At 41.5% G+C, this 27,251-nt stretch overlaps 1 pseudogene; it reads right to left on the reverse strand.

The window, feature by feature from the left end:
* Positions 1-19,043, reverse strand: part of LOC125645061 (dynein axonemal heavy chain 11-like) — a 186,380-nt pseudogene extending 167,337 nt beyond the window's left edge.
* Positions 19,044-27,251: the final 8,208 nt, after the last annotated feature.

The raw sequence follows: 27,251 nt of genomic DNA on the forward strand, positions 1-27,251 counted from the left end.
AGGAACCTATCCTTGCAACAAAGCCCGTTGCCAACTGTGTCCACATCTATTCAGGGTACACCATCATAGGGCCTAATCACATCAGCCACACTATCAGAGGCTCATTCACCTGCACATCTACCAATTTGATATATGCCAGCAATGCCTCTCTGCCATGTACATTGGCCAAACTGGACAGTCTCTACATAAAAGAATAAATGGGCACAAATCAGACATCAAGAATTGTAACATTCAAAAACCAGTCGGAGAACACTTCAATCTCTTTGGTCACTCGATTACAGACCTAAAAGTTGCAATTCTTCAACAAAAAAACTTCAAAAACAGACTCCAACAAGAGACTGCTGAATTGGAATTAATTTGCAAACTGGATGCAATTAACTTAGGCTTGAATAGAGACTGGGAGTGGATGGGTCATTACACAAAGTAAAACTATTTCCCCATGTTTATTCCCCCCCACCCCCCACTGTTCCCCACACATTCTTGTCAACTGCTGGAAATGGCCCACCTTGATTATCACTACAAAAGGCTCTCCCCGCCCCCGCCCCGCTCTCCTGCTGGTAACAGCTCACCTTAAGAGATCACTCTCATTACAGTGTGTATGGTAACACCCATTATTTCATGTTCTCTATGTATATAAATCTCCCCACTGTATTTTCCACTGAATGCATCTGATGAAGTGAGCTGTAGCTCACGAAAGCTTATGCTCAAATAAATTGGTTAGTCTCTAAGGTGCCACAAGTACTCCTTTTCTTTTTGCAAATACAGACTAACACGGCTGCTACTCTGAAACCTCAGGAAAATGCATTTCAAAGGGTGACAACTTCAAAAGTGAGGAGAAAACACCCCAAGTTCTCTCCCCCTATCCATCTCTCGCTCTTTTTCAGCTAAGAAAACAAAAGAAACAGCTGTTGGACTTTGGGAGCAGATCTTAGCGTCAGAATTTGGTCAGCAATGTTCTTGGAAACATGGAGTAAGGGACTTCACCTTGAACCAAGTCTAGTTTGTTAAGTTTTAGTACTAGTGTTTTATCTTTATTTGTCTTGTAACCATTTCTGACTTTAATGCTTTATACTAGTACTCACTTAAAATCTATCTTCTTGTATGGAAATAAACTTGTTTTATTCTTTAATCAAAACTAATCTGGTGTTGTGAACTGTGGGGGTAACAGACTGTTTTATATTGATTCCCTTAGAGGGGCAATGGCCCTAAAATATCTGAAGTGACCAGGACACAGAGGGCTGGACAGTGCAGAACACATTTGGGGTGGGGGTGGCAGGGGGAATTTGAGACTTGGAGTGTGCTGCTAGAAGCCAGTGTGTGGCTGGTGTTTCCTGATGGGCTGCTGGGGTTAGAATTGCTGGACCAGGGCTGTGGCAATACACAGACACTCTGGGTGTGACCTGCATGCTGACAGGGTGTTTGTGAGCAACCCAGGTGGGAGCCACAGCAGCAAAGCATTGTGAGGCACCCCAGGTTGCAGGGCAAGGGTGACAGCCCCTCACTGGTCTGGACTGCACCCCAGAACGTCATAATACCCACACACACAGAGGCCCAAATTGCGGCATTTAGCTATTATCCCCACTAGGGGCAGTTGGGAGCACCATTGACCAGTGCAAAGTTTGGGGAAGGATCATGCATCAGGTATCATGCTATGGCGCCATCTCCTTCCTGTATCAGTTTGAAGAGCGGGGTTGAAGAAGCAATCAAATATATGGAGAAGATTGTTCTTCTCATTGCCCATGCACCAGAAGCAGTATGGAGATTTTGTGCATCTCTTTGAGGCACGATCTTGTCAGTACTCTTCTTGATGCACTGCAGCTACGCACAATCTAGCCTTTTTGAATCAGAACATATGGGACCAGATTCTGATCTAAGTTATACTGCTGTAAATCTGGAAATAATTTCACTGAAGATTATGTGGATTTGGGCCTTCTGACTTTAATCTGCTTTAAATTTGAAGATATAGATCAGTCAATAATTAAACAATCCTTTGCTAAAAGACTAACCTGAAGCTATTATTAATCTGATAATCATACTCACAGACTCCAGCCCAGGTCCAGTGCATTGAGACAGAGGATGACAGCTCTGGAGACTGTGGCTGGAGTTGCTTACTGAAGATGGTCAATAACAAACATTTAGTTGCTTTGATATTGTTAATGAAATACATTCTTTACTTGCTAGAGTTAAAATCTAAACAGAAAATCACTTTCAGAATGCACTGTCACAATTCCATGATGTTTTAAAATGAATGTAGTATTTGCATACATAAGGCTCATGTAGCACACTTCTTTGCTAATCAACTACAACTGATACAAGAATATGATGTTACTGGTGAAATACTGAAGTGATTTCATAGAATCATAGCATAGAATATCAGGGTTGGAAGGGACCTCAGGTCGTCATCTAGTCCAACCCCCTGCTCAAAGCAGGACCAATCCCCAATTAAATCATCCCAGCCAGAGCTTTGTCAAGCCTGACCTTAAAAACTTCTAAGGAAGGAGATTCTACCACCTCCCTAGGTAACGCATTCCAGTGTTTCACCACCCTCCTAGTGAAAAAGTTTTTCCTAATATTCAACCTAAACCTCCCCCACTGCAACTTGAGACCATTACTCCTTGTTCTGTCCTCTTCTATCACTGAGAATAGTCTAGAACCATCCTCTCTGGAACCCCCTTTCAGGTAGTTGAAAGCAGCTATCAAATCCCCCCTCATTCTTCTCTTCTGCAGACTAAACAATCCCAGTTCCCTCAGCCTCTCCTCATAAGTCATGTGTTCCAGACCCCTAATCATTTTTGTTGCCCTTTGCTGGACTCTCTCCAATTTATCCACATCCTTCTTCTGGTATGGGGCCCAAAACTGGACACAGTACTCCAGATGAGGCCTCACCAATGTCCAATAGAGGGGGACGATCATAGAATCATAGAATATCAGGGTTGGAAGGGACCCCAGAAGGTCATCTAGTCCAACCCCCTGCTTGAAGCAGGACCAATTCCCAGTTAAATCATCCCAGCCAGGGCTTTGTCAAGCCTGACCTTAAAAACCTCTAAGGAAGGAGATTCTACCACCTCCCTAGGTAACGCATTCCAGTGTTTCACCACCCTCTTAGTGAAAAAGTTTTTCCTAATATCCAATCTAAACCTCCCCCACTGCAACTTGAGACCATTACTCCTTGTCCTGTCCTCTTCTACCACTCAGAATAGTCTAGAACCATCCTCTCTGGAACCACCTCTCAGGTAGTTGAAAGCAGCTATCAAATCCCCCCTCATTCTTCTCTTCTGCAGGCTAAACAATCCCAGCTCCCTCAGCCTCTCCTCATAAGTCATGTGTTCTAGACCCCTAATCATTTTTGTTGCCCTTCGCTGGACTCTCTCCAATTTATCCACATCCTTCTTGTAGTGTGGGGCCCAAAACTGGACACAGTACTCCAGATGAGGCCTCACCAATGTCGAATAGAGGGGAACGATCACGTCCCTCGATCTGCTCGCTATGCCCCTACTTATACATCCCAAAATGCCATTGGCCTTCTTGGCAACAAGGGCACACTGCTGACTCATATGCAGCTTCTCATCCACTGTAACCCCTAGGTCCTTTTCCGCAGAACTGCTGCCTAGCCATTCGGTCCCTAGTCTGTAGCGGTGCATTGGATTCTTCCATCCTAAGTGCAGGACCCTGCACTTATCCTTATTGAACCTCATCAGATTTCTTTTGGCCCAATCCTCCAATTTGTCTAGGTCCTTCTGTATCCTATCCCTCCCCTCCAGCGTATCTACCACTCCTCCCAGTTTAGTATCATCCGCAAATTTGCTGAGAGTGCAATCCACACCATCCTCCAGATCATTGATGAAGATATTGAACAAAACCGGCCCCAGGACCGACCCTTGGGGCACTCCACTTGACACCGGCTGCCAACTAGACATGGAGCCATTGATCACTACCCGTTGAGCCCGACAATCTAGCCAGCTTTCTACCCACCTTATAGTGCATTCATCCAGCTCATACTTCTTTAACTTGCTGACAAGAATACTGTGGGAGACCGTGTTGAAAGCTTTGCTAAAGTCAAGAAACAATACATCCACTGCATTCCCTTCATCCACAGAACCAGTAATCTCATCATAAAAGGCGATTAGATTAGTCAGGCATGACCTTCCCTTGGTGAATCCATGCTGGCTGTTCCTGATCACTTTCCTCTCATGCAAGTGCTTCAGGATTGATTCTTTGAGGACCTGCTCCATGATTTTTCCAGGGACTGAGGTGAGGCTGACTGGCCTGTAGTTCCCAGGATCCTCCTTCTTCCCTTTTTTAAAGATTGGCACTACATTAGCCTTTTTCCAGTCATCCGGGACTTCCCCCGTTCGCCACGAGTTTTCAAAGATAATGGCCAATGGCTCTGCAATCACAGCCGCCAATTCCTTCAGCACTCTCGGATGCAACTCGTCCGGCCCCATGGACTTGTGCATGTCCAGCTTTTCTAAATAGTCCCTAACCACCTCTATCTCCACAGAGGGCTGGCCATCTCTTCCCCATTTTGTGATGCCCAGCGCAGCAGTCTGGGAGCTGACCTTGTTAGTGAAAACAGAGGCAAAAAAAGCATTGAGTACATTAGCTTTTTCCACATCCTCTGTCACTAGGTTGCCTCCCTCATTCAGTAAGGGGCCCACACTTTCCTTGGCTTTCTTCTTGTTGCCAACATACCTGAAGAAACCTTTCTTGTTACTCTTGACATCTCTTGCTAGCTGCAGCTCCAGGTGCGATTTGGCCCTCCTGATTTCATTCCTACATGCCCGAGCAATATTTTTATACTCTTCCCTGGTCATATGTCCAACCTTCCACTTCTTGTAAGCTTCTTTTTTATGTTTAAGATCCGCTAGGATTTCACCATTAAGCCAAGCTGGTCGCCTGCCATATTTACTATTCTTTCGACTCATTGGGATGGTTTGTCCCTGTAACCTCAACAGGGATTCCTTGAAATACAGCCAGCTCTCCTGGACTCCTTTCCCCTTCAAGTTAGTCCCCCAGGGGATCCTGGCCATCCGTTCCCTGAGGGAGTCGAAGTCTGCTTTCCTGAAGTCCAGGGTCCATATCCTGCTGCTTACCTTTCTTCCCTGCGTCAGGATCCTGAACTCAACCAACTCATGGTCACTGCCTCCCAGATTCCCATCCACTTTTGCTTCCCCCACTAATTCTACCCGGTTTGTGAGCAGCAGGTCAAGAAAAGCGCCCCCCCAGTTGGCTCCTCTAGCACTTACACCAGGAAATGACCGCTTTGTGAAAAATGCTTGCCCACAAGTGATATCGTGTTTTATGGTGATTGTTTAGTTTAACCCGCATAGTTGTTAGTGAGGCATTTAGTGCACTGGATGAGGTACACCACATGTTGTAATAAGCATGTGTGTGACCCATGAATCCTGAAAGGCATGTTGTGAGGGGTATTGATCACTATAGTAGTGGAAATGTCTGCAGGTTTTGCATCTGTTGTTCTCGTGCCACTTTGAGCTCTGGGTAGCTCAGAGGCTTGTATCTTCCACCAATAGAAGTTGGTCCAATAGAAGGTATTACCTTACCTACCTGGTCTCTTTCATGTCCTGGGAAAAACACGTCTACATCACCACAAACAACTGTCAGTTTAACAGGTAGACCTTTCCACCATAGATATTCTGTACTACGAACATTGAAAGAACCGCAAGTGTCTGAATGACTTTTCAGTTCTTTCTCATATCATGGGTCCAAGGAAACTGTAACTAGTGGAAGACATTTTCCACTCTTACCAACCTTGATTTTTTTCCCTTTCCCCCTAACTTACGTAACAAAGCTCTTTGGTCTAAATTTTCTCTGCCAGTCTCAGGCTAGAGAAAAATCCCTTTTTCTCTTAAGTTTGAGGGTAATCAAATGGGCTATTTTTCATTGTCAATCTTAGAACAATTTTCAAAAAATGAAAAAAAACCCACATTTTTAAACTACATTTTGTCTTCTAATAACCAAAATTACTTAGGTTAAAGACTTCTAACTTGTTTTATACATTGATCCTCAAAGAAAACTAGTAAATATCCCCACAGGAGTAGTGTAATCCTTAAGGAGTCTTCAATTTTAAAGTTCTTTTCCCACGAATATTATGAATCAACATTTGAGGTTTTGCACATCTTGCAAACTCCACACTTTTCACTACGGAACCAAATCCTGTTTGCGCTCATCATATGAGTCATCCTACATCCATAGAAATTACAAAGTCTGCAAGCACTGCATATGATGCTTTAGAGGCTACAGGAACATCTTAACTTATTTTAGGGCTATTGGCTTATCCTGTGGACCTTGTAAACTCAGAGTTTTTCATTAAAGATCTGCAGACATTCTTTATACAAAGTCCACAGGGTCATCCTTAAACTTAAGCATGTGAGTTATTCTTTTCAGGATTGGGTTCTACACTACAGATTTGAATCAACTGACCATTCACTAGCTGCTAAATAACTAATTACAATGGTGTTACAAATTGTTTGATAATTGAAGCTTTTGGAAGTCTGTTGTAAGACTGAAATATCAAAAGTAATCAAAATTGATGCAATATCATCATTCACTGCAACAATAATGCATTTGGGGATTTTCATCAGCCTTTAAATAGAAAACAAAAATGCCCCCAAAACATTTAAGACAATTTAGCTGGTTGGGAGAATAATCACCACCCAGAAAATCAGGACAACACATTCTGAATTAACCACAAATTGAACTCACTAAATTATATAGTTTAGCATTAGGTGATGGTTAATTACATTTCAGCTGGTACACTTAACAAAATGAGACATTCCTTAATGGCCAGATGATGGCTGAGGACAGTCAAAATACCACTCCTTGAGCATCTAATGTATGTGGACGACAGGAAAGTCTAGTGGAAGTAGAGATCTTGGCGAGGAAGAGCTATGCTCCTCACTTCTCCTTCTGCACCAGCTCGCTGGCAGAAGCCAGTCCCAGGGGATTCAGACGGCACCATAGTAAAAGGTGCAATAGTGGTTGTTGTTGTGTACTCTCCCATAGTGGAAAAAAGAGTAAAAAGTTTCCCAAGGGAAGTGCTGGAAACCCCAACACTTGAGACTTTTAAAATTAGAAAGGACAAAAGACTAGGAGTATAAGGGAGGGAGAAATCCTACATTGGCAGACAGAAGGACTATATGATCTTTTATGGGTCTGTTCCATTTTTAACTTCTATGATCACATTTGTCCTCAGGCACAATTCCTCCAAGAGCTCCTTGGGAGCAGTGCATCTCTACACATCTCCTACTGCGAGCTCTGGCTTAAAAGTCACAATGGAACCCTTAGAATCTAACAAGAGCTATTCTAGGTGCTGGTTAGGAAAATGTGATTTAAAGGAAGTTTCTACTATTGTGAAAAATTGGGGCAAAAATCTCCTTTCAGATCCTCACAAAGTATCTCAATTCCAACAGTTTGCTCTCCTGCTGCTGTATCCATCATAAAGAAAGACTGCCTCTGTAGTGAACAAAAGGTGATATTTTAATCAATTAAGATTATACAAAAAATACTGAACAATTCAGCTTTCAGCCCCACCCTCTTTCCAGGTTGAACCACAACCTTTACACTTTTACTCTATATTTTACTTCTGTTAAAGTGACAGACACCTTCCAGAAAACACCAAACATGCATCTAGAGAGAGCAGAATACCCAGTTTGAGATCGACCATGAATTTGGCTCTTAGGGTCTACTTATGTAGACTACTTTTGTACTACGTAAGTTTTGTACTTTTGTACTACTGTCTACTTTTCTACATCGTAATCAATATATATATATTTGCACATATACACACACACACATTAATCTCTCCCCAGTAAGTGAATTAAATGCATAAGTGAATTCTTGCTGAGACCACTTTCATTGTATAGTCTGTAACATTGATTTAAAGATGTTCTGAAAGACTATGATACATATGTTTGTATTCCGCAGAACAGGATTATTAGTAATTTGATACACACAAACCTGTGTGTCAACCATTACCATGTTCAATGATTCAATCCACATAGGGTCAATATCTCATCTAGCACAGTCCATTTGGGGGCATCAGAGGCTATGACAGAAAGTTCCCTCACAGTGGATAAGAACAAGCCTTCCAGTTATTGAAGAATGAAATTAAGTTCCCATTTACCCTAACCATGTAAACAATGTAAATCTTAAATTTGGCTTATTTCATTTGAGTATTTTCTTGGCAATACCATCTTCCCATTCCCTTGTTGATGGATAAAGACACCCCAAAAGTTCATCTGTGGTGACAGCTTTAGGGTTGATATCATTCCAGAATGGGTTCAGCTTCATGTTAGAATAGGTCTTTTGCAACATCTTTAAGATCTAAAAGACAGAACACAGCCACAGGGAAGTTACATTTTTCCTCTCTCTGACTTGGGAGTAACCTCAGCAACTACAGAGCTTGAACAGGACAGCAGCCACTGACTGAGCCCAACCCATGAAACAGATTTTAATAGTTTTTTCTCAATTAGCAGGCAGAACAGGTGTTTTGGGGAGGTACTTAAATGTGTAGTTTACCTGATTTTTCCTTGTTCCACCATTCCTAACTGTGGGGGTCTCAGAGCTAGCAGCTCTTCTAATTGTGTGACCTAAAAATTAACGACAATGAGTGATAAACTTGATACACTGGCTGGCACATTTTACCGGCATCACTAGATAATTAGGGCACTGTAAGAAACAAACTAATATTCAGGATTTCATTTTCCCCTCCATTCACAAAATTATTCCTTGAATGTGTTCTTCAGTGGGGATAGGATAAAGTTTGGGAAGGATACAAGAATTCTCTCGCCCAACAGTTTAACGTGGTGAACCACCCTAGAGATGTGATCATCAAGAAGAGCTGAACATTGTCAAATTATGGGAAACTTCAGATGTGTTTAACTGTGCCAGATATGAGTGGTATTAACCCAAAAGCTTTAGCCATCCCTAACTCAGAATCAGTACACAACGCAATTGTTCACAGTAGCAACTGCACAGCCTTTATTATACTTTCTCTCTGCACTTTGCAGGGATGTACATTTCTATCATCATTCTTGATTGATGGCAGTGACTACCAAAAAGGAATTCAAGTATGTGATAAATTCAAGGAATGAAAGACATAGCAATGAAGCTTGCTATGGCTTTGAAGTAAGACACATCACGACTGTATTTACAGCAAAGTCCTGGTGTCTCAAAATACAGTGAAACACATTTATAGTTAACTTATGTGTAGTAAATTTCCACTTAGACCATAGTAAAGTAAAATGAAAGATCCAAATTGTTTCAATACTTTCCTGAATATATTTGATTTTCAAAGTTTAGAATCACTATTGACTCTACAGTTAATAACTTAATCTAAGCTATAACTTGATCTGGATGCCCCTTCTCTTTTTTAAGATGAGCTTTCCTCATTTGGGTATTTAATTGTATTTTAGGAGGGTGGTATTTTATTGTGTTGATTTTTTTTCTGTTGAACACTTTGGTGAGGAAAGGAAGCTATGCAAGCAAAATATAACCATATTGTTATTACAATGTGCAGAATATAGTTCTAGTTATAGCAAACCACTAAAATTACAGTGGTCCTGTTCTGTTTAACACAAGGTTTCTATCAGAGAGTACATATGGAAGGAAAGCCGTCTTCGTGACTATTTTTGGAAGCTCTATTTGAATATGTTCAGAAAAATTAGGCACATTTTTCTGAAATGAATATAATAGATTTTTCACAATTGTAAGTTAGAAACAGAACTTTGTCATTTCCACAGCATATCTCCCTGTTCATCTACCACAAAGCTCACTCAGCCTCATAAAGCAAACTACAGTCACTCTCATGGACACTAGTCTCATAGTCCATGAAGATTTCTCTGCTTCATTAAGCATATCCAACCTAGAGGGGCATGCTCTGCTGCTGTTATAACTTTGTCAAGCGCAACTAGGATACTCTCCATCCATAAACCCCCTCCCACATTATGCCACACTAATAGTGCTGGATACCAACCTGAGAAAACTAATCATAGTAACAACACACCACTGGGATCCATTTTCCTTTCCTTCTTTTCTCTACTACTACATAGAGTTTACTATTCTGGAGACTGATAGAGTTGACAGGAATTATGCTATCAGGACAAGATTTCAAACATTATCCCTAACAAATGTCAGCAATGAAAAAAATCTACACACACACACACACACAGAGTGAGATTCACCGCCATAGTCACCCACCTGTCTCTTCCCTCAGACCCAGTCTCTCTCTTTCCTCCTTACCATCACTCACCAGCCTCACAGCAACAAAACTCCCTCTCCTCCCCATCACTTGGCAGAGTCTTATCTTTGTAGGTCTTTGTGTGGCTACTTGTGACAGAGGCAAGAGCTCTTGCTAACTAACTGGGTGTGAGGAAGGAGAGAATGTTCTTGTCCTCCTCTCACAGGCAGGAGAAGTTTCTTCTTCCCCCTCTTCCCACCTCCTCCAATGAACCATATGGGAAATGGGGCTCTTCCTGGTGGTTCAGGCATGGGCTTTCCAGTGGGTAGGCATGTTGTTCCAGATATATACGACTTTTGTGTCTCTCCCCACCAGGTCATACCAGGGATACGGACCAGGGAAGAAAGAAACAGGAATTAAGCTGCTATTTACTGCTGATCCTGTTTCCATAGCCAAAAAATGGTGAGCAACAGCATATAAAACATGCTCACATATAGTGGGTGGCCTTGGGACCCCTGCTAAGACCAGGCCAAGCATAACTTCCATACTTGTTCCTAGAGTGTTCATCTGCATTTGTACCAGAACAAAGATTCCCTCTACAATCATACAGTAAGAACATAGAAACTGCCATTCCAGAAACTGTTTCCACAGACACCTCTTACTGCAGAAGCACTTCAAAGATGTCTGTTCCTCGTCCGAATGAAAATCCATTAAACACAAGATGGGTTATTCGCCATAACACCATTTAAATCACTCAGAAAACCCTTTTAAGTTAGAAATTACTCCTACATGTCCAGAACAGCTCAATACAGGTATAAGAGTGAGCTCTGAAAACATATAGCTGATGTACATTACAGGGATCAAGCCCAAAAGCCCTTTCGTGTGTCAGAAATCAGAGAAAAGGTTTGAGAGGCAATGGAGGGACACAAAGTGCAGAAAGAGGAAAGGAAAGCAGTCAAAAGGGAAAAAAGTGTCAAAATCCTAATAAGTCCCTCATCACGCTATACATTATTTATATCTTTATTCCCTCACCACCTGGCAGTGTGGTGCTGGGTCATGAGATACCAGGATAATTCCAAGCTTTGCATTTCAGTCCAGTTTTAAAGAACTGTATTACAAATGGATGATCAGTTGGTTTAGCCACTCACAGTAGCAGTGGCTGCTGTTCTGCTCTCACCCCCAGCATCAGCCGCCCTCCATCAGCACCTCTGATATGTCTCCTTTTTGTTACTTTGCATCCCACTGAGCTGCTCAGTTAACCAGTTCCAACTTGTCAGCTGCCCTGGATTCACTGCATCTGATATGGAATCATCTGAAATGTTAGCAGCACTGTGGTCAACACATGATACCGGATAGCAAAGTTAAGGGGGAAGACACAGGGGGTTGATTAGCTAGCACTAATTGTTCATTGGTATAAGTTATCACACAGGTCTTTCAAAGCAAGCACATTTATTCTTAAAGTGAAAGCACTACAGAGAAAACATTAAAAACAATAAAAGAGCCTACACACAGGATAATCATCTTACCAGTGATCACCCCACAGTGCAGGTACACATGGAGCAGTGATACCATGTGTCATGCCACTGGCTACATAACTCACTGAACTGCCTACGACACAGTCTCTACTATTTATCATTTTATATTTGATGTAATTCTGAGATTTCTCTAGCAACATAGCTAGATGTCAAAGTGACGCCTAATTTGGCAGAATTATATCACGGAATTGGTAGGACATTTTTATTTTATTGACAGGTGGGAATATGAAATTCCCCTTTTGACTGCTACTCTTTGTGCTATCCTCCCTATGATCCTACAGAGGAAAACCATATACGCTGACAGATAAGGCAACTTCCTGCAATGTCCTGGACGAACCTAATTGAATTAAGTTTAAGTATTTTAGGAGCTAATTGTATTAAGAATGAAATTGTTTATGTATTATTGAGGGAGTGTATGTAAAGTCTCTGAAGAGAGACATGACTAATGTAAACCCTGGAAAGTATTATGAGCATCAAAGGACTATTTGAAACAATGTATGCCCTCCAGTTATGCAAGAACTCAGTCTTTTGAAGCTTCACCCTTTGTCTGCTGATCACCTGTTACCTGGGAACAAGATCAGAGCCCCAGATTGTACAAAGAAGTGACTGATAAGGTGGGCGAGGTAATATCTTTTATTGGACCAACTTCTGGTGGTGAGAGAGACAAGCTTTCAAGCGTACACAGAACTCTTCATCAGTCAGAAGTGATTCTCCTATTGAACGGTGTGCTCATTCCGAGCCAAGGCGGTTATGAACTTGCAACCACAGAAAATCCCTTGATGGGGTTTGAAGGACTGGTCACCTGTGTAGTCTTTTATTTTATTTAAAGTGAATTTTGTAATGTAGTACTACACCACTGTGGGTTCGGCTCGGACGGCTACAGTTTCACGCTTAACAGAATGAAAGTCATCTTTGCTACTTTCTTTAGAGTTAGAGTCTCTAGGAACACAAAGACCAAAGGTAGTGACCACACATACATTCACCAGTAAAAAGTCTAGTCTACTTTACAAGTTTTATTAAAGTTACAATTAAAGTTATTATTACCCTATCATATAGAAACGCTATACAGACCTATGCACAAGTTACAAATATAGTTATACTCACATCCTTAACAACAGTATTAGGGTCTGACGGGTCTCTCATGGCTTGATCATCAGCAGAGGGATGGTTCCTGCTGGAGTCTCCCATAGGGAGCTCAATTTTCCCATTCTGGGCATCCCATTTTTATCGTGTAATTTTGTATATACCTACATTCTGCACATCTCTATAAAAGTTCAACCCTCTTTTCTTTTATTGGTCTGTGTCCCCTGGAAACTTAAGGGATCCCAATTTTCTATAGGCTGTGTAAGTTCCCTTTGTTCTCTTTAGCATTGACGCACAACCTGTGTCCCATAGTCGAGACACATGTCTGAGACAGATCCTCCTTTAAAGTATTTTTATGATCTAATATTAATTTTGGGTAATTTTGCACAATATTCCCACTTGGTGCTTCTTTTACTGTAATCTTACGGCATTGGGTTATTTCTCAGTCATTGGCTTAAATCATCATTTCTTGTCTCCAAGGTCTAAGATAGCTAAGCTAAAGTCTTGCAGGCCTCAACCTAAAGGTTTTGCATTTCAGCTTGTCTTACTCAAGTCTAATACTTGGTTCCTCTAAATACTCAATCTTATACTTTTATAATCCTACAAATTCATTCTAATTAACATACAATGAATATATGTAATATAACATATTGATTCATCATAACATCACACAATAATATACTAAAATAATTGGCTACACTTGCCAGAGCCCTTGTTGGAGTTGGGGTGATCACTGGTAAGCTGATTATCATGTGTATAGCCTCATGTATTGTTTTAATGTTTTCTCTGCAGTGTTTTCACCTTAACAATGAATGTGCCTGCTTAGAAAGGGGCTGGGTGGTAACTTGCACCAATGGGCAATTACCCTGTTTATAGTCTCTGAACAGAAGGTACAGCAGGCCTGCTTGGGCAGTTACTTGCTGGAGAATTCACAGTGTAGGCAGAGAATTGTGCAGCCTGGAAATACCCTGGTCAGAAGGAAATGAGAAGCAGGTCTCTGCCCAAGAGAGGGATGGCTGAGCAGTCGGGAGTCTAGAGTGGATGCCCTTGGTGGACCATGAGGGGGAAAACAGAAGTGCAATCAGAGGCGTGCACAAGGGGGGGGACAAGCGGGTGCACAAATCTCCATGTGTTCCTGCAGCATTGGGATGGAGGAAGCAGCAGGGTGGCAGGGTGCCAGCTGAGCTCCTCCTCTCTCCACCCCTGCAGCTGCAGCCTGCTGCTTCTCCTTCCCTCCTGCTGGAGTCCCAGGTGTTGCCTCTGCCTCCAGCCCCTGACTCACCTCAGTGGGGGTCAACAAAGCAGGCAGCAGCGCTGGGACTCCAGCAGCAGAGAAGGAGAAGCAGCAGGCTGCAGCTGTAGGAGTGGGAGGAGGAGGAGGAGCTCAGCTGGCAGCCAGCCATCCTGCTGTTTCCTCCCAGCCCGGGCTGCAGGGACACGGAGAGAGGGCTGCTGCCTTCTCGCTGCGGGGTGTCCCAAGAAATGGGGCACGGGGGGTCACGTGCACCTTTCATTTGTGTGTGTTTAATGTGCCCCGTCAAAAGTATTTACATTTAAATTCCTGCGCACGCCCCTGGATTCAGTTGCCCTGAACAGTGACATATATGTCAAGGCAAAACTTGCTGCACCAGATGTCAATTTCAGTACTTCTAAGGGAGAAACCCAGAATGATGGTGGGAAAGGTAGGGGACGAGAACCACCCATCCAATACAAAGTGTGACCAAACAGTTACAATCCAGCTATCACCACCCAACAGAGCTCGGTGTATTCAGCAAGATGGATTCCACCCCAAACCACTCCTCAAAGAGGGCATTATCCTGACAGACCCCCAGCTTCCATAAATCAGCATAGCTCCACTGAAGTCAAATACTATTTTTTTTCTCCATACTGTTGTCCTTTAGGTCACAATTGAAAGCCCTGAGGGCTACAGATTGGACACCCTGGGTTTACGGTTAATTAGAAACACATTGTCAATGTGATCTAGCAGGAGCAGAAGAACGAGAAATATTTAATCCAATAGCATGAGGAAGATTTCTGTTCTCATATTTATTTCTATGTATGTAAATTCATGTCTGTACCTGCCTAACCTATCCTCCTCAGGATTTCCTTGTAAATAAAACAAATACATGTTTAAACTGGAGATATAACATGACAGTTTTGAAATAATAAAGCTCCATAAATGGAAGGGAAACAGACACCTAGTTTTAGGCCCAAACTTTAACATTCATTAAAAAACAAAATAATTAGAAAACCCACTATGAATAGACAAGTATTTCATGCATTTTTCTCTCACGCCAAACATTATACTAAATGTTTGAGACATAAAGGGATACCACCTATAAAATATCATTAGTGATGTGCCAAATCCTTGCATCTTTATTTATTTAGGAGTTCACCTGAGTAAGGATTGAATAAAAAAGTATGGACTACAAGGCTTGGCCCCATTATTTGTATGACAAACAGTACAGGCATTTTGCAGTCATGTAAGCAGAGGTAGTCCTTGACCTGAACAGGTGACTGTCTAGAATGAAATTGACCCATCTAGACTTAATTGCTGGACCTTGAATCACCAAAGACAAAAAACAGCAGACATTTAAAAGAAAGAATCCTGCTCAAATATTTTTCTTACTGTATTTTAGATTAGATGATCTGGCCACAATTCAGCATAGCATTTAGTACATGCTTCGTCACACTAAAGCCAGGGAGCATAAGCACATGCCTAATGTTAAGCATGAGCTTCAGTTCTTTGCTGAGTAGGGTGGCAGTGCTGAGTGAATGTCTAACGTCAGTAGTGCTCTGGCAATGCTGCGCTAAGACAACATGCCAGGCAGTTGAACAAGTGGGTCAGCAGCGTATGAAAACGCACCTACGTTCTGAAATGAACCCCATCAATCTGTTTCCATTGTCTAGTCTGAGCGACTTGCAAAAAAGGAAAGAAACAGCATAAATAGGGACAAATAAATAATTTTATTGTTCTCTAGTGAGAGCACATGAGAATGTTCTTTTCCAAATGAGATAATAGGATAGTATAGACCAGTCATATTGGTGACTTAAGTATGTCATCCACACATAGGGCAGGAGCAACAAGGGTAGGCTAATGAACATTCTGTCACTGACAAGATCCCAGTCTTCAGCTGTGTCAGCCTCCCTATTCATTTATTCTTGAACCTTGCCGGAGGACAAAAGCCACTTTTGCTAAATTTAACTTGCATTTGTCACTTGGATTTGTGTCTAATGGGGGCTACGAAGGGCTTAACAAATTAATTAAAACTTAAGCTAACATGTAATAAAATCCAGGTCACTAAAGGAGGAAGACCAGAGCTGAAATGGACAGTACTGTAATATGTGCCATGTTATTATTGAGCAAATCAGTTAAACTAAAATTAAATTTCCTACTATATAAATCAACATATAATCTATTTAAAAGAAAGAAACAGAAAGCACTGTACTGCCTTTGCTTATTGCTGCAGCAAGCAAAGGCATTAGCCAGATGTTGAAACCTCCAGGCATCAAACAACAGTAATCATTATAGCCTTCAATCACCCCATTTAAAATTTACAATAAGCTAAGCAGAAAGCCATTATTTCCACCTTCAGTATAAAGTTTTCCTCAGGCTGCAAACGGAGTTCTGCAATGGACGGATGCACCATCTGTTCCAACTTCAGATCCCTTTTCCATGGAACTTCCAGCAATGGGAACAAGTCATTGAGAGATCCAGGAATATAGGGATATCATTAGTTACTATCTTAGGAAGATTAAAATCCCTGAAGGCTCTCAAAACCCCCAAAAAGACTGACACTATAATTAAATGAAATAACAACAAACCATAATATGAGGCATAAAATTAACAAACATTATGAATTAATCATACTTAGACAATTACAATCCACATGGCTAGTTAAACTCAAGCTGCTACCTGTAGTGACATGGACTGGATACCGTATACTCAATGTCAGTGCATTTTTCCCAGAATATAATTACTTAATTTTGTGAATGAGAAAATGGTGTGTAAAAGCCAATGCTTTCATGTCTTATTGTTCTCTTCAATATCTTGTCTTAGACAAAATGCATGAATGTCTGTTCCATGGTGTGATATTACCTTTGGACAGGTACAGATATTCAATTCACATTCACACACACACACCACTAAGAGAGATTGAGGAGGCATTGTTCAGATGAAATCCAGATTAGGTTTAAACTAGGATTATGTTCTGTGCCTCTTGAATTTTGCAAACCATACTCTACATTTGCCCTCCAAATGGTGTAAAATTTATGACATCAGCGATTCATGTGAGATTTCCATCATTTCGAGTCATAGCCAAACTGGATCCTGTCAATGCGCCTTTCTAGTTTTGGATCCAGTATGGGTTTGGATTTGAGAATTCCAATATGACATTCTCCCTACCCCTTAAAGGGGTACAGTTCAGGGCCCTCTCTGGTGCATACAGCACACCTTTCCCAATGTCATTGTAAACTATAAAAACTGTGATACCACAATTTCCTGATAAAGGGCCAAGTAAACCTCTTAACATTTTAGATTTATGTTGAACCTACAAGGAATTCCTGGTTAACAATCAATCTTTCAATGTACCATTCTGAAAGTTCCAATTGTTCAGCTAGTCATCCAGATGATTTCTCTAAAACAGTTTAAAGGAAACATGGGCAGAGCAACAAAACTGAACTTTTTCTTTTGCCTCTTCCCTAAATAGAATCAAAACCAAAATTTACTGAGGTTCGGAATAGGAAACCACTCATGTTCCCTGAAGTATCTCTGTTCATCAGAGAGGAGAGTGGTCTGCCTGTCTGCCCTAGGCTAGATCATCACACTGGAATGAGGAAGGGGGATGCTCTCAGAGATAACCTATGTATCAAAGGATGGTAGGATTCGCTTCCCACCCACCAAACATTACCTGCCACCAGGATTACAGACACAACAGGTAGAGGAGAATCAGCAAATTTATGGGTGTTTATTGCTGGTCTAAGTAATCCTAGGCAATTATGAACTTTTGGGGATTATTTTACATGCAATAAAATAAATGTTTACAGGAATATACTTTCAAACAAAAATAGTAAGAAAGTTAAACTCTGGGAAGCTTTGTTAAACTCTGGGGAGCTAGGTAGTCTTTGGATAAGTCAGGAAACTGGAAATTACACATAGATCAAGACATTTTACGACAGTTTTTCTCTAATTAAAATCTCCACTCAATAATCTCATAATAGCACAATTCTACTAACCTTCAGGTCTGCTTCGGTCCTCTTGTTTCAGTTATCCAGCCTGAGACACTAGTCAAAGTGATCCTAAAAAATCAGAAACCAAGCTGTATCAAATAAACCCCTGATTTTTGCAATTAAACTAAAAGTTACTAAATAAACTTAAATAATTGTTTAAAATAAGAAGACATTTGTTATTACAAGCATTTTGGCACTTAACACACCAAGAACTATGCAATCAGCCACAAAATACTATACAGACATACTCAAATCAAGACATGCCTGTTGTTTTTCTAGTGACCAGATACAAATACACCAACATTTTAACTTCCCTCCCTTGGAGCCTTTTATTTAGACATTATTTCTCTTTGGGATCTATACACCGATTTACTTTAATTATTCCTAAAATATGACACCCACTCCATTATGTGTAGGCTTGATAGAATTCGACTTTTATTATAATTTTGACAGGTTACATCGATTTTAAAGTTTTTTCATTTTTAATTATTTAAATTTTCACAACATTATGGGTTTTAAGCATTTTTTCCAATTTTTATCAATTTAAATTTTCACAATGGCCTGAAATTATAGACAACTGGAGGGCTGGTCATTCAGTCATTGCATGACAGTTGATGCTAAGATTCAAAAAGTTAAAGCTCATAATCATCAAAACAAATTGTCAATATCACATGTCAAAATAAAAGCTCTAATAAGTTCTCAAGCAGCATCTATCTGTAAATTTCAATTATTATAGACAAACATTTTTTCATCAGCTTGAGTGTATACAGTAAAATCAAAGTTTTACTGAAATTTACCAATACAAAATCTCATCCTTTTGTGCCTAATTATGTGACTCCACAGAGGACAGAAGCAGTCAGTTTCCCTTCTGGACAGTTGTGACCTGAATATATTTGAAAGTTGCACTGTGTTGTCATAATCAAACCTGTTTCTGGGCAATAGGGAATGGCTTTTGAACATAACTGGAGTTTTCTGGCTGTCAATGAAGACCTGTCCATGACTACAACAACCAGTAAATGCACACGTCTGTTTCTCTTAACGTAAGGTATAAATTCCATTTAAGAATGGCAGAGGGCATTCCAGCCAGTGCATTTCAAGGTGATTACTAATGCACATTTTGAATGGTTAAAGTCACTCAGCCTTCAGCCTCATGTTTTATAATACCAACTGAGAAGTTTTATACTCACCTTGAAATCCAGCGCCTGTCATATTTTATTGCTTAATTAAAATAATGTAAACAAAAACCGCAGAGAACAAATGTTGACTGAAAAGATTATGTTAATCTTACATGTATCTGGTATTCACATATTACTCTGAGCAGGATAATATGACTAATGTGTTAATAAAATGAAACATATCCGACTATCTTGTCAAATGGTATCATCATCTCAATATTTACATGCATTTGTGATTAAAGGGATATACTCTGTTGAAAAGGAATAAACACTTATGATTAAACTTGTCCAAGTTGCTGCTCTCACCCAATCATTAAACAACTCTACATGCATTAGAAACTCTACCTTGTAAACTCTCCCAGTCCACTGAGCAAGGAAACTAACTCTTCTGTTACTGGGATTTGGTGGAGTAAGGGGGTTGGACGCTTTGGGGAGGAAAAAAAGCAAGTGGATGTATTGTTTCTTGACTTTAGCAAAGCTTTTGACACGGTCTCCCACAGTATTCTTGTCAGCAAGTTAAAGAAGTATGGGCTGGATGAATGCACTATAAGGTGGGTAGAAAGTTGGCTAGATTGTCGGGCTCAACGGGTAGTGATCAATGGCTCCATGTCTAGTTGGCAGCCGGTGTCAAGTGGAGTGCCCCAGGGGTCGGTCCTGGGGCCGGTTTTGTTCAATATCTTCATAAATGATCTGGAGGATGGTGTGGATTGCACTCTCAGCAAATTTGCGGATGATACTAAACTGGGAGGAGTGGTAGATACGCTGGAGGGCAGGGATAGGATACAGAGGGACCTAGACAAATTGGAGGATTGGGCCAAAAGAAATCTGATGAGGTTCAATAAGGATAAGTGCAGGGTCCTGCACTTAGGACGGAAGAACCCAATGCACCACTACAGACAAGGAACCGAATGGCTAGGCAGTTCTGCAGAAAAGGACCTAGGGGTGACAGTGGACGAGAAGCTGGATATGAGTCAGCAGTGTGCCCTTGTTGCCAAGAAGGCTAATGGCATTTTGGGATGTATAAGTAGGGGCACAGCGAGCAGATCGAGGGACGTGATCATCCCCCTTTATTCAACATTGGTGAGGCCTCATCTGGAGTACTGTGTCAGTTTTGGGCCCCACAACTACAAGAAGGATGTGGATAAATTGGAGAGAGTCCAGCAAAGGGCAACAAAAATGATTAGGGGTCTGGAACACATGACTTATGAGGAGAGGCTGAGGGAACTGGGATTGTTTAGTCTGCAGAAGAGAAGAATGAGGGGGGATTTGATAGCTGCTTTCAACTACCTGACAGGTGGTTCCAGAGAGGATGGTTCTAGACTATTCTCAGTGATAGAAGAGGACAGGACAAGGAGTAATGGTCTCAAGTTGCAGTGGGGGAGGTTTAGGTTGGATATTAGGAAAAACTTTTTCACTAGGAGGGTGGTGAAACACTGGAATGCGTTACCTAGGGAGGTGGTAGAATCTCCTTCCTTAGAAGTTTCTAAGGTCAGGCTTGACAAAGCTCTGGCTGGGATGATTTAATTGGCGATTGGTCCTGCTTTGAGAGGGGGTTGGACTAGATGACCTCCTGAGGTCCCTTCCAACCCTGATATTCTATGATTCTATGAAAAGGAAGAAGAGCCCAACAGGCCAACCCAAAGCCAGGAATCAGGAAATAAATAATAAATCACACTGCCGATACCTTATAGCCATAGAGCCAAATTCAAACCTGCAGTAAACAAGCACCACTCCAGTGACTTCAGAGGAGACGCATCTGATTACACGTCTGAATTTGGCCTCTGCTCTCTGGGCAAGGAATCCTCCACCAGGATTGCACCAAAAATGGCCTGACAGAGTTTGACACTGTTCCCTACGGAGATCTGAATATTTTATATGGCACAGCCAAACTGACCAGATTCTCTCTCTTTGCAGCTACTCCCCATTCCAGCATAACAGTACCATGAAGCCTAGGAGATCCACTCATGCAAGGAGATAGACAAAGCTGACCCTCTGTGTCTCCTCTTATCTCTGTGCTATGTCAGAGGCCAGTATGGCACAATTGAAATCCACCAGACTTATGATGATTGAGAGAGGGTAAAAAAAAAGGGGACAGAGATGTAGAAACAGAGAGGCTGGTAGGGAGAAGGGGTGGGAGAAGTGGTGCCATGTGTTGCTCCCAGTAAACCTATGTAATTATGCACCCCACCCTATCCTTTCATTAAAGGACAGATCTTACAGTAAGTTCCTTTCCACTTCTCTCTGAATGCACTGCAATGAGAGAATGCAGACCTGAGCTCATGCAATAGTATACAATAATGATTGTCTGCTTTCTCTCCTACTGCTGCTGGTATTTAAGTACAATGCCAAGAGGACTTCACACACTCCTGGTACTGGATATGTGGAAAATCCTCTATAGTCCATTACTAACAGGTAATGCCCTACGCACCAACTGTTTCAATACAGGTTTCAGAGGAACAGCCGTGTTAGTCTGTATTCACAAAAAGAAAAGGAGTACTTGTGGCACCTTAGAGACTAACCAATTTATTTGAGCATGAATAAATTGGTTAGTCTCTAAGGTGCCACAAGTACTCCTTTTCTTTTTGTTTCAATACACTTCCTTAATGACAGCATTACCAGAAAGTTTAGACTTATCCTCCATCACCCATTTGGAGAGTAACTTACAAGTGTGTGTGCAGAGACAGATTTTCTGGCATGCATCCTGGCATCCACAAATCCCTCTGTCACCGACATTATTTCACATATATGTTTGAAGTCTGGAATCACCATTGCACAAGATCTGTCAGATAGGCAGAATGCATTAACATGTGAAAGGTGATTATACAGGTCATCACTGGTTACAAACTACATTGCTGATACTGATATAATTAGCTTCAGTGTTTTGAAGTCATAAATCAATCAAAAATACTACCAGTGGTTCACTACCCTGCCACCCTCATTAACAAAAATTTCATACTGACAATATGGAAGTTTTTAAATAATCTTTTACTACAATATTTCAGCTCTTTTAAAAATATATATAGCTAAAAACTGTTAATGAAAAAAGACAGGATTAACCAGCAAAAAGAAAACAAAAAACTCTCTAGAAGTTTGTCGATCAAACAAAATATTCTTGCCTTAGATTAAACGACTACCTCAAAATTTTATAAGCACAAGAGACAAATTTGATGCCAAGTCAATTTTCAAAAAGAAAACAAACATATACACTTCTGTAGAATAATACAAGAGATGAAGAGGGAGAAATCAAACACAGACTGAGATGGGAACTTCTGAGAGTGAGCATCCCTTGAAACTTTCAGACAAAAAATAATAATAATAATTATATTTATCCTTAATAATTCTCTGAGAATTTATTTTTTCTCTGTCATCTTAAATAGGCATACCTGTCTAGATCTAGTAGTTATAGATATAATTTATCACTTTAGTCTTTAACAAGAAGAGGTTTCTTCAGGAACAAACAAGGAAGAAAGTACTGTTGGAATACATTTTCCAGGAGATTTATTAGGCAATCTGAATACCTGAGATACCTAACGGGGAGGATCAAGCTTATAGAATGAGTTTTAAAAAGTGGAAATTAAAAATATTTTATTCTCTTCTTTATATTCCAAGAAAGTTAGAATCTTGGCATTAGCCCCTGCACAGTTTTCAAAAATCTTTATCTTATGATGGAGAAGTGCACTACTGTAAATAAGGACTCATGTTAAGGTCTTATGGGTAAACTGATCTGATGCTATTTCCTCAATCTTCTTAGCTCCATTACGAGGTGGGGTTCCCGTTGGTATGAGCTTTACCTAATTACTGATATACTGGGTCATTAATTTGCAAAGAGAAAAAATATCTTAGAATTTATATTTACTGAAAAAGAACTTTAGATTTTCTAGAAATTCTGCTCTTTCTGCATATTCCAGATTAAGTGTTAGGAAGATCCCCACTCTTGTTTCCAGTTCAATGGATTCACCTAAAACATTAAACCTTAAGAAAGAGGTTGTTGTGCCATAGGATGGCACATAATTAAACTTGAAAAATTACCTTGTTTCTGGGTCCACTCTTTTTTCTTGTGCCAAATAGTGTCCTGGGTGGTTTTAACTTGAACACCTACCACAGACAGCAACTCCACAGAACTGTATTTATCAAAGCAACCCCACACTCCAGTCTGGCATAAACCTTTGTAGATATTTGCAATTGACTAATGGGGGGGAGAAAAGTATAGGTGGTGAGATCTGGCCCTAGAATACTAAGAGAGAACAGAGTAGTATATTTTAAATACAGGAGGTAGGTTTGGTTCACTCATGCGTCCAGTTTATTTCATTAAATTGAATAGATATATTTATATGGAGCAAGTGCTAAAGTGATGGCTAAATCTGTTCCTGACAGCACACTGTACATTTTGAGATTGGTACAAAAGGAGCAGTTCCACGAGACATTGTGTATTAGCTGTGAGGAGCTCATAGGTCAGAAGTGTATCACTAGCTAGCACAGTTCAGGCCCTCTGATCTTTTGCAAAAACAGAGCTCTCAACTGTACCTTTTCAGGCACAGTCTCACATTGGAAACGCACTGCCCCATGAAGTGATTTCTCCAGGAGGCAGAAATTCCCGAAGAGATTTTCAGTGGACATGCAGGGTGCACCGATCAGTATGTTTCTTCAGGGGGTACAGCATAATCCCACATGCTTCCAGCCAGTTGTGCTGCCTGCTGCATAGGGAAGACAGTTGGACCGTGGTCCTGCTTCCATCTTCTCTCTTTCGGGGTGTCTTCTGCCGGAGGGGGTGCACAACATCAGCAGTCTCTGCACTGGAGAACAATGGAGAAGAATGGTAATTATACTCACTGGGGCACAGGAGTGCAACAAGGGGGCTCCTTGCATCCTCCCTTTGTGCATCAGTGGAACAACATGACATAATCTGGCCCAAAACTAGCAAGAGCAAGAACAGGTCCAAATGAACAGATTTTTAATTTTTGCAGGTCAGCGTATTGTCTACCCAGATATTCCAGGCACCCTTTTCAAGGTGTCAAACTTAAGTCTTTGATATGAGGGTAAACCCATTCTCCTGAGCACATGCACTTTAGCACAGAAACAGTCTAAAATTGTATTCTTTGACATCTCTGGCTGCCTCAACACATTATGAGCCGATGCCTGTATCAACACTGCAATCAAGACAGTAAGCGTGTACTGGAGGAACCATATTGTATGATTCACATGACATGCCAGTGCACAATCTTTGGGCTTCTCTTCCATTTCGAGTCTCTCTTACATATTCCTAGTGCTAAAAGACCTTCAGTATCAAAACCCTCACCCACATTTTTATCTACCACCGCACACTTATGGTTTAAGCCATAACTGCCATTTTATTTAGTGAATTGGCAAATATGCCTATCATTTGGCATTAAGGGGGTAATTTCTTATGGTCTCTGGGAAAAGAAAGAACATGAAACAGCCTAACAAGAGGGTCATTTTATTCTATTTTTGAAGTATTAGTTTAAATCAAGATGGTTAGTAAAATAAGGTAATGTCTACAGCCATGTATCATGGCAGTTCTAATGATGATTTAGATCAAATCCAGTAAAAAAGAAGACACACAGCATAGCAATGAATTAGATTCTACAGCAGTACAACTTCTTGCTTACAATAATACAACATACCTAATCTCCTCAGCAATAGTGGCTATAAAAATTAAGGGTATACCATTAGTCAATCAGACTATTTCTGAATGAATTAATTATGTGAGGGAAAATCAGCAAGCGAGGATAAGACTGCATCCAAAAACACACTTCCCCTCTCTCTCAACAATCCACTCCACTAAATTCAATCTGAATTCATATTAAAATCAAAGAACTGAAACTGTTCTCATCAGGGTCAATGATGAGTGTAGCTCTCACTTTGGTCTCTGAATTTTTCTGGTTTATACAGGTCAGTGCTCTGTATCTTTTAGACTTACTGCAAATGTGTGACTCACCAGCTGGCACACCCCCAGGTGGCTGGGTATGGCATAGCAGGCTGTTCTCCTTTAGCACCCTTGCTGACAGCACTATCCCAGCCCTGTGGTGATCTGCTTCTTGCATCTCGGCCCTCCAGCTGGGTCACTATTGGCCTGCGCCTATCAGTGTAAACCAATAGTCCCTTCAACTTCACATTGGACCCCCAGTCTGAGACCAGACTCATTAGTCCTTACCTCTAGTATCAGATGTTTCAATAGCCCTTACCTCGTGAGTGGGGGAGGGGGGGAAGGGCATTCCAGTTTCCTCGGTAGGGGAGGGGAACCCAGGCCCTTCCTCTTCACTAGGTTCCAGTCCAGGGACCCTTGGATAGGCAGTCAAGGTCTGACTACCCAGACCCCTTGCTGCCTCCATGGGCCACTTTCTACTTTGCCCTTTACCTCAGCCTTTTTCTAGGCTCCCACTATGTCAATTCCATTCCTGCTAAGCCCCTAGCACAGGCTCACTGCAGAGCTTCTCAGCACTTTCTGCTAGCCAGCTGATTCCACTGAAAGAGAGTTTTCTCAGCTCCCCTTGCAGGACAGTCCCTGACTCAGCAGTTTTCCTGGTCCCTGCAGACCCCTTCATCAGCATGCAGAATCCTGGATGGATGCACTTTCTGCAGCTCCTGCCCAACTGCCGTGGGCTCCCTGTGGCAGGTGTACCTTCCTTCAGAGAGGCTCTGTCTGCCAGCAGTCCCACTCAGATCCCTGACTCCAGCCAGGCTTCTCTCTGAGACAGAGAGAGAGTCAGCAATCTCCTCTCTTTCCTTACTCCTCCCTTACTGAGCCAGTTTCAGGCCTTCTAACTTCTTCCTCCAGGATTGACACTTAGGTGTAGCAGGGCATGGCTGAATGCACCCACAGGCTCCCATTAACCCCTGCAGGCCCAGGGTGGGGTTGGTATACTCCATCACACTCATGCACAGTACAACTGTCTTTACCTTATCCTGTCCTATCGTGTGATTTTTCCACTTGTCCAGCAGATTTCAATATACTATGTGCAATAGCCATATCGCAATTTTCTAGCATTGTCTACATTCCTCTGAAGAGCCTCAGAAGTTCATTGCACAATTGCATGCTACATTTGCAGTAACACTAGTTAGGACACAATTAAGGACTAGTTAACACAGAAGGAATATCAATCCTCATGCTTCAGAGCATAAACTATCTGCCTTGGGGGGCTGGAAAGGGATTCCACAACCACCACCAACTGCCCATAGACATGGCATCCCACCACTGGACAGGTGCTATGCTGCATGTGGAGTTTTTAACCTTCCTCTACAGATCTAGGACACTGTGGGAGGGAGAATGCCCCACTAGACTGACCTAAGATCTGCTCTTCTTTGGCATTTCCTACCACCTGTTCTTTTGCTGCTGCTTAATATCACTGTGATCCCACTTGTACAAGTTACTTACTGATAACAGATGAGTGATCACCTTTATGATGACAACATGCAAGACAATCAATGCACTACAGCTCCCAGCAGTCCTGGGGCTTCCAGCTGTCACACAAGCACTTCATTTCTCTTCTAAGATCTTTAAATCAAACTTTATTCTCTGCTACAGCTAAATATTTTCTCTCTTGTGCTCCCTCTCTCCTCTCACTTGCATTTCCTCATTCTTGCTCGCTGCTTGGTGTCAAATCCAGAGGTCACACATAAAGTGGTAGGAGTCAGACTGAACCCCCTAACGTTAATTCATAATCCACTACACTGACATTAGACTCCCTCTTACACAGAGTCTACACATGTCTAAGGGGGTATAAATTGGTGTGACTTGCAACTTCTAGTTCCTTGGCATATGCAAATTAAAGCAGCTTTTCCTCTCTTCTGGCTTCTCAGCACAGAAACTACACCACTGTAGACTCCATTACACCCCAGTAAAGGGAACCTAAGTCAATTCAGTCAAATAAAATCTGAGAGTGAGAGCCTAACTGAAAGTGAGAGGGTCTAAGTTAGTGTGGGGCAGTGGTGGTCTAACTTGTATCTCCCCTGCATTTGGCCCCTGTTCTTTAGGTTTTCCCATGCCTCAGCTGTCCATAGCTACTGCTCTGG

This window comes from Caretta caretta, chromosome 11 (assembly GCF_965140235.1).
Source record: "Caretta caretta isolate rCarCar2 chromosome 11, rCarCar1.hap1, whole genome shotgun sequence".
NCBI lineage: Eukaryota > Metazoa > Chordata > Testudines > Cheloniidae > Caretta > Caretta caretta.